Source organism: Ictidomys tridecemlineatus, chromosome 8 (assembly GCF_052094955.1).
Source record: "Ictidomys tridecemlineatus isolate mIctTri1 chromosome 8, mIctTri1.hap1, whole genome shotgun sequence".
Classification (NCBI taxonomy): domain Eukaryota; kingdom Metazoa; phylum Chordata; class Mammalia; order Rodentia; family Sciuridae; genus Ictidomys; species Ictidomys tridecemlineatus.
This window is the reverse complement of record NC_135484.1, coordinates 135,913,833-135,922,486: the sequence shown is the minus strand read 5'-3', so window position 1 is coordinate 135,922,486 and position 8,654 is coordinate 135,913,833. Positions and strand designations below refer to the sequence as shown.

General features: G+C 35.6%; 1 pseudogene; it reads left to right on the top strand.

Moving 5' to 3' along the window:
- The first annotated feature begins 2,761 nt into the window (after window positions 1–2,761).
- On the top strand, window positions 2,762–4,536 carry LOC144365821 (heat shock factor protein 2 pseudogene; annotated as a pseudogene).
- The last annotated feature ends 4,118 nt before the right edge of the window (window positions 4,537–8,654 follow it).

The following is an 8,654-nucleotide window of genomic DNA, read 5'->3' as shown; positions in this document are numbered from 1 at the left end:
ACGGGTGGGTCCTTACTGTCTCTCCCAAGCCACGTTTCAAACCTGTGGCCACTACCTATGAAGGCTCGGTTGGCATTTACCTCCGTAGGATCAGAAGGGCTGACCGGTTGTTTCAGCCGGATGGATTAGTGCTGAGTCACAGCTGTTTGTCTGCGGGAAGCAGGCGAACGGGAGCTTGAATTCAGCCAATCCAGGTTCAGTGTGTGTTCTGAGAGGCCCAGACTGCTCGTCCCAGATCCACATCAGCTCAGCATTGCCTAGTGATCCTGAGCAAACAGAATTAGGCTGTTTACGACTCCCTATGCCTGCACAGCTGAAGAGTTCAGAGACTTGATCTCTCCGCGCCCGCCGCCATGTTGGAATCTGGTTCTTATTTTTAAGTCTATTGATGTGGTGAATAACATTTATTGATTTCCGTATATTGAACCAGCCTTGCATCCCAGGGATGAATCCTACTTGATCATGGTGCACAATTTTTTTGATGTGCCTTTGTATCTGATTCGCCAGAATTTTATTGAGGATTTTTGCATCTAGGTTCATTAGAAATATTGGTCTGTAGTTTTCTTTCTTTGAAGTGTCTTTGTCTGGTTTCGGAATCAGGGTGATGGTGGTCTTGTAGAATGAATTTGGAATAGGTCTCTCTTTTTCTATTTCCTGAAATAGCTTGAAAAGTATTGGTATTAGTTTCTCTTTAAAGGTTTTGTAAAACTCTGCTGTATACCCATCCGGTCCTGGGCTTTTCTTAGATGGTAATCTTTTGATGGTTTCTTCTATTCCCTCAATTGATATTGGTCTGTTTAGGATGTCTATATCCTCCTGACTCAATCTGGGCAGATTATATGACTTAAGAAATTTATCGATGCCTTCACTATCTTCTATTTTATTGGAGTATAAGGATTCAAAATAATTTCTGATTATCTTCTGTATTTCTGAAGTGTCTGTTGTGATATTGCCTTTTTCATCCCGTATGCTAGTAATTTGAGTTCTCTCTCTTCTTCTCTTCTTTAGCATGGCTAAGGGTCTGTTGATTTTATTTATTTTTTCAAAGAACCAACTTTTAGTTTTGTCAATTTTTTCAATTGTTTCTTTTATTTCAATTTCATTAATTTCAGCTCTGATTTTAATTATTTCTTGCCTTCTACTTCTTTTGCTGTTGTTTTGCTCTTCTTTTTCTAGGATTTTGAGATGAAGTATGAGATCATTTATTTGTTGTTTTTTCTTTTTTTAAGGAATGATCTCCAAGCAATGAATTTTCCTCTTAGAACTGCTTTCAATGTGTCCCATAGATTCCAATATGTTGTGTCTGTGTTTTCATTTAACTCTAAGAATTTTTTAATTTCCTCCTTGATGTCTTCTAAAACCCATCGATCATTCAGTAACCTATTGTTCATTCTCCAAGTGATGCATGATTTTTCCTTCCTTCTTTTATCATTGATTTTCAGTTTCATTTCATTATGATCAGATAAGATGCATGGTATTATCTCTACTCCTTTATATTGTCTAAGAGTTGCCCTGTGACATAATATATGATCTATTTTTGAGAAGGATCCATGTGCTGCTGAGAAAAATAAAAGGAAAAATAAAAAACCCAGAATAGGAAAAACAATGCTAAGCAGGAAGTGTGAATCAGGTGGTATAGCGATACCAGACTTCAAAGTATACTACAGAGCAATAGTAACAAAAACAGCATGGTACTGGTACCAAAACAGGCAGGTGGACCAATGGTACAGAATAGAGGATACAGAAACCCACCCACAAAACTACAACTTTCTTATATTTGATAAAGGTGCTAAAAGCATGCAATGGAGGAAGGATAGCATCTTCAACAAATGGTGCTGGGAAAACTGGAAATCCATATGCAACAAAATGAAACTGAATCCCTTTCTCTTGCCATACACAAAAGTTAACTCAAAATGGATCAAGGAGCTTGATATAAAATCAGAGACACGGCATCTGATAGAAGAAAAAGTTGGCTACGACCTACATACTGTGGGGTCGGGCTCCAAATTACCCCTCACACATCAGATAGAATTCTAATCTCTTGGGTATACAAAGAACTCCAAAAAATTAAACACCAAAAACCAAACAAACAAACAAATAACCCAAGGATAACAAATAACAAATGGGCCAAGGACCTGAATAGACACTTCTCAGAAGAGGATATACCATCAATCAACAAATATACAAAAAAATGCTCACCATCTCTAGCAATCAGAGAAATGCAAATTGAAACTACTCTAAGAGACCATCTCACTCCAGTAAGAATGGCAGCCATTATGAAGTGAAACAACAATAAGTGCTGGCGAGGATGGGGGGTGGGAGGTACACTCATACATTGCTGGTGGAACTGCAAATTGACGCAGCCAATATGGAAAGCAGTATGGAGATTCCTTGGGAAGCTGGGAATGGAACCATAATTTGACCCAGATATTCCTCTTCTCAGTCTATACCCAAAGGACTTAAAAACAGGGACACAGCCATATCCATTTTTACAGCAGCACAATTCACAATAGACAGACTGTGGAGCCAACCTAGATTTCCTTCACTGGATGAATGGATAAAAAAATGTGGCATTTATACACAATGGAATATTAGCATTAAAAGTAATAAGATCATGGTATTTGCAGGGAAATGGATGGCATTAGTGCAGATAATACTAAGTGAAGTTAGCCAATCTCCCCCCAAGTGTGGAATGTCTTCTCTGCCTTGGGGGGGGGTGACTCAAAATGGGGTAGGGAGGAAGAGCATGAGAAGCTGCTGAATGCTCCCAAATGAAGTTGTTCCTGCCATTCCGGAGAAACACCTCTGCTTAGAAAGACTTCAGCAGGGCACAAAGGAGAGAGTGCGCCCTGAGAACTAATGGAATATATAAAGTTTCAAGCAGCTGGTGCAAACACTGTTGGATTTCCAGTTCAAGAGAACGCTTGAACCTAGGAGAACAAAATTTGGGGCAAAGTGTGACTGGTGAAAGTGACCCTTTGTCCTGCCAAGTCAAGACAAATTGGAGGAAAAAAGTTTTCAGATTTTCCAGTATACACGGACATTTCTGCAAGCTGCTGAAGGCTCCCAAATGAAGTCGTTCCTGCCATGCCGGAGAAACGACTCTCCTTAGAGCGACTTCAACAGGGCACAAAGGAGAGAGTATGGTTTTCGTAAAGTAGTACATATTGACTCTGGAATAATAAAGCAGGAAAGAGTTGGTCCTCTCGAATTTCAGCATCCTTTCTTTAAACAAAGCCGGGATGACTTGTTGGAGGACATTAAAAGGAAGTTTTCATTTTCAAAACCAGAAGAAAATAAAATTCGCCAAGAAGATTTAACAAAAATTATAAGTAGTGCTCAGAAGGTTCAAGTAAAACAGGAAACAACTGAGTCCAGACTTTCAGAATTAAAAATTGAGAATGAGTCCCTTTGGAACAGGGTGTCTGAATTAAAAGCAAAGCATGCACAGCAGCAACAAGTTATTGGAAAGATTGTCCAATTTATTGTTACATTGGTTCAGAATAACAAACTTGTGAGTTTAAAGAGCAAAAGGCCTCTACTTCTGAACATTAATGGAGACCAGAAGAATTTATTTCAGCACATAAAGAACCAGTTGATAATCATTATCATAAAGTTCCACACAGTAGGACTGAAAGTTTAAAGACAGGAGAGTGGATTTCAGATGACATCATTATTTATGATGTTACTGATGATAATGTGGATGAAGAAAATATCCTAGTTATTCCAGAAACTAAAGAGGATGTTATATCTGATCCCTCCAACTGTAGCCAGTACCCTGATATTGTCATTTTTGAAGACGACAATGATGATGAGTATGCACCTGTCATTCAGAGTGGAGATCTGAGTGAACCAGCCAGAAAATCCCTAGGTTCAGGCAGTGGTGGCATCAACCCTCTCATGTCTAGTGCTGTCCAGATAAATGGTTCATCCTGTCTGTCCATAGAAGATCCTGTGACCATGATGGATTCCATTTTGAATGATAACATTAATCTTTTGGGAAAGGTTGAACTGTAGGATTATCTTGACAGTATTTATTGTAGTTTAGAGGACTTCCAAGCTATGCTGTCAGGAAGACAGTTTAACAAAGACCCAGATCTCCTGGTTGATCTTTTCACTAGTTATGTGCAGATGAATCCCACAGATTACATCAATAATACAAAATCTGAGAATAAAGGATTAGAAGTTACCAAGAACAATGTAGTTCAATCAGTTTCAGAAGAAGGAAGAAAATCTAAGTCTAAACCAAATAGGCAGCTTATCCAGTATACTGCCTTTTCACTTCTTGCATTCCTTGATGGGAATCCTGCTTCTGCTGTTGAACAGGGGCGTACAACATCATCATCAGAAGTTATGTCCTCTGTAGATAAACTCATAGAAGTCGATGAGCTTTTGGATAGCAGCCTGTACCCAGAAACAACCCAAAGTAAGCTTGTTCACCTGGAGCCATTGACTGAAGCTGAAGCTAGTGAAGCTACACAGTTTTATTCATGTGAACTTGCTCCTACACCTCTGGATAGTGACATGCACTTTTAGATAGTTAAATCCCTAAGAAGTAAACTCAACATGTATATATTCATCAAAATGATGAACTATTTATTTTAAAGTATTACTTTTCTTTTGTAAATTGCTTTGTTTTGTTTAATCAGATACTGTGGAATAAAAGCACCTTTTGCTTTTCTCACTAACCATACACTCTTGCAAAGCTTTGAAATGTTACTCACCTGCCTAGATATACACAAAATTCAGTGCACATTATTGGCATATTTTTAAATTGGATTCAGATGGCCATTTTTCTCCAGTTGTAATTTGGATTTCATTTTACAGATATGACCATTAGCAACAGTTATTTTTGTTTTGCTTGTTTGATGGTGTCTGTCTAAGTTTGAGTGTAAGTCACTAGAACTAACAATAGAACTTCTAAAGCTTTCTCTGTTCCAATTATTTTTATTAAGTATTTTTCACTTGGCTTATTTTTAAAACTGGGAACATAAAGTGCCTGTATCTTGTAAAACTTCATTTGTCTCACTTGGTTCGAAGTAGTTCATTTATGTTTGGAGTTCATTCATGTTTAACAGGAAGGGCAAAGTGTACACAAATACTCACTGTTTGATATGGTTCCAGCTCCATATACATGGAAACACATATACATAATGTATTATATAAATAGCTGATAGAAGACAAATTATTAATTTGTGGATTTAAAGAAAAGGAGAAAGTTCAAATGTTGGCCTTCATGCTCAAGACATGAAATAATTTTAAAGAATATAAGGCATTTTCAATTATATAGAAATTATTATGAAGGCAGAAATTGGCAAATCTTCATCAGGAGAAACAGAGTATTCTTACAGTGATTCTTGGCACCAGTGGGGAATGAAGTTTCCTGAACTTAAAGTTGTACTCCAAAATGCTTATTTCATGTAACCAATTATTAACTTGGCCTGTAAAGAGTTAATTTGATTATATTTTTCTTGTTTGGTGTTAAGTACATGTGTTGTTGGGAATTTTGTGTCAGATCCTGGTTAAGAGAATATATCTAAGAGGTAGATGATGGTCTATTTTTTTCTCCAAGTTCATATGAAGCAATCTTCTGTCAATAGATGAAGGAAAAATTTAAAAAAAATTACAGCTCATAAGTATGAGTCCATTACAGGTACTGAAACATTATGTGGCACCTCATTAATATGTACTTTTTAAAAATGTTTTTGTGTATCAGTTAAAACATAATTTTAAAATATTTGGTTCTAAATAACCATACTGTTTGATAGAAGTAGAAAAATTGTGGTTTTTTTTTTGTTGTTGTTGGAATTACAGCACAGTTTTTTGTTTGTTTTTGGGTACCGGGCATTGAGCTCAGGGGCACTCCAGTGCTAAGGCAAATCCCCAGCCCTATTTTGTATTTTGTTTAGAGACAGGGTCTCACTGAATTGCTTATCACTTCGCCTTTTGCTGAGGCTTGCTTTGAACTTGCAATTCTCCTGCCTAAGCCTCCCTGAGCCCCTGGAATTACAGACATGTACCACCACACCAGGTGCACAAAACAGTTTTTATATAAATATTCAGGCCTTAGGTGATTGATTGAGTTTCTACAGAAAATATGTGCACTTTGAGGTCATAAGATTTATTATCTATCTTTATATAGACCATACTTAACTAATGTTTAAAATGATTCATACATCCAATCATCGTCGTTAATTGTTTTGCAGGTTCGTCATTTTCAGTTCTAATTAGTTTTGGGATTACTGTAATTTATTGCCCATTTTGACCTAGGAAATCCAAATTTTTCAGTTACTATACTTAATATGAGATGTTGCTATTCTCTCTCTTTTGTAGACAAGAATGGTTCAAAAAGTGCATTCTAGGGCTGAGCTGATCTTGTGGGTGTTGTGCTCGCAGGTTCCGTTGTATTGAACCTACAGTCAAGATTTCAATCATTTAAGTGCTAATTCCACCACTGTTCTAATTTTTCCCCAAGAAATGTCTTGAGTCAAGGGTCAGATAGATCACTAAGACTTATGAATCACTCTTCTGTCCAGAGAGGCTGAGCAATTAGATCTTGCAGTTTAGGAGTGTGTGGATGTGTGTGGGGTGGGGGGTTGGTGTGTTAGAGAGTAGTAATGGAAAAGTAGAGGCCTGGTAGAGACAAATCTTCAAGTACTCTTCTTCTCCCAATTAAGAGATCTCAATAGGGTTTCCAAGGAAAGACTCTGAGTCCTAGGTTGCATTTACCCCCAGGATGGTAATAATTTCATTGGCTCTGTAACAAATATGCCTTGGAAATGATAGCTTTTTTCACTAAGGCCTGTTAGGTAAAGCCTTTCAAATTGATTAAGGTTAGGCCTTTTTGTCCAGGAGTAAGAACCTTCAACAATTTTGGCACAAATAACTGCAAACTAAAACTCATATTGGATTAAATTGAAATTTTCTTGAGATGTTTTCCTCATTTAAAAGTGTTTGCTAGCTTGCTGTAACTATTGATTTTCATATAAATCTCATAATTTTTTCTTCCTTATTAATGACATATATGTTTGTAAATATTCAATGTAATGTCCAATAGAACACTCAGCTAGAGATAGAGTTGTATGTGGTATTCTCACACAAAAAATAGTGGAAGCAGAAAATACTTGTGCTGAGACTTCTGTTGAAAAGACATAATTTCTGCTACTGGATTGTACCGTAAAAGTTATTGATCCTCTGGAAAAAACAAACTTAGACTTAATAATTCATTATTAAGCATTTCTTCCTAACCCATAGTAAATACCAAAATTTTGTCCAAATAGAACAATCCTGATAAATATTATTGAACTGAATATGCTAAGCAATCAATAAAACATAAACCTTTATTGTTCCTGAAGACTTATGGTATACACACTTAGCAGAATACCATGGTTGTGCATTAGTAGTCTGAATTTTGACGCTAGAAACCAGTAAGTGAAAAATTTTAACTCAGGGAAGAAGATTTGCAAGTCCAACCTGATAGGAAGTTAAAGGAATAAATTACTAATTAAGAATGGAGATTTCAGGTTGAGATGCATTATACAATTTAAACTTCAATTTCATTGGGGATTAATGTTACATTTAATGGGCTAAAGTGATTTCAAGTGTCCTTTTTGGCATCTCTGTGCACATTAAAAGTAACATGAGTGTCATTTATCTTTGGTTAATCTGAGAAAGTAAAATAATTTTACTCTAATATTGCATTTTATATATTAATTTTTGATATAAATAATTTTTAAAATGGAGCTGTCATTTTTGTGTTTCATTTAAGCAGTTTTGTTGTGAAATTCTGAACAAATATGTACTACATTTCACCAATATGAAAATGTCAAAATAAAATTGAGCCCATGTTTATAAATAGTTAAAATTCAAAATGTGTAAAAACCAAAGATCACCTTTTGGTTATAGAACAAAATGATACTGGTGTTAAATTAAAATTGATGAATTGGATCTAATATAATATGAAAACTAAAAAGCTAGCCAAAACTTTTAGAAAATTTCTTTTTTAATAATCACTTCCTGATATAAATCAAAGTATGATTGTGAGCATATGTATGTGCATGTGTGTATATGAATTTAAATATATTTTTGTATCTTTTCCTTTATTTTGTTGGGGGATGTCAAGAAACTAAAAATAAAATTAGGAATGGAAATGAGGTTTTTGGTTTCAATATATTCATAAATTAAATAAATTCTTAAGTGTTTGATTTGCATATTTCTTTCACTAAGGGTCTAATTGTATTTGCTAAGTGTCTTACCTGATATGTTCCTGAAAGTTCATTATTTCGTCCTAATATCTGTGAATATTGAGTTGGTTGTTTCTTTCTTAATTCCATGTTTGGTTTCTTTCCTGTGACATACTGCATCTCCTAAAAAGTAAAATGAAATGTTGAAAGAAGTGATGCTAATGAAGCTTTTTTCTTACAGATCTTAAAGGAAGCTTTTGGGCTTTGACCCTCTGATATTTACTCTGAATATTTTGAATATACCTGATTCTTTTCTATAAAACTTTTTTTTTCAGCTGTTATGGAGATAGCCTTATGTGATTTTCAAAGCCCATTTTTTAATAATGTATATGAACATTGATTTTCTGGAGTAAACAAACTTGGCCATAATGTACATGGCCAAAACAACCCTTATTAGATACAGGTAGTAAT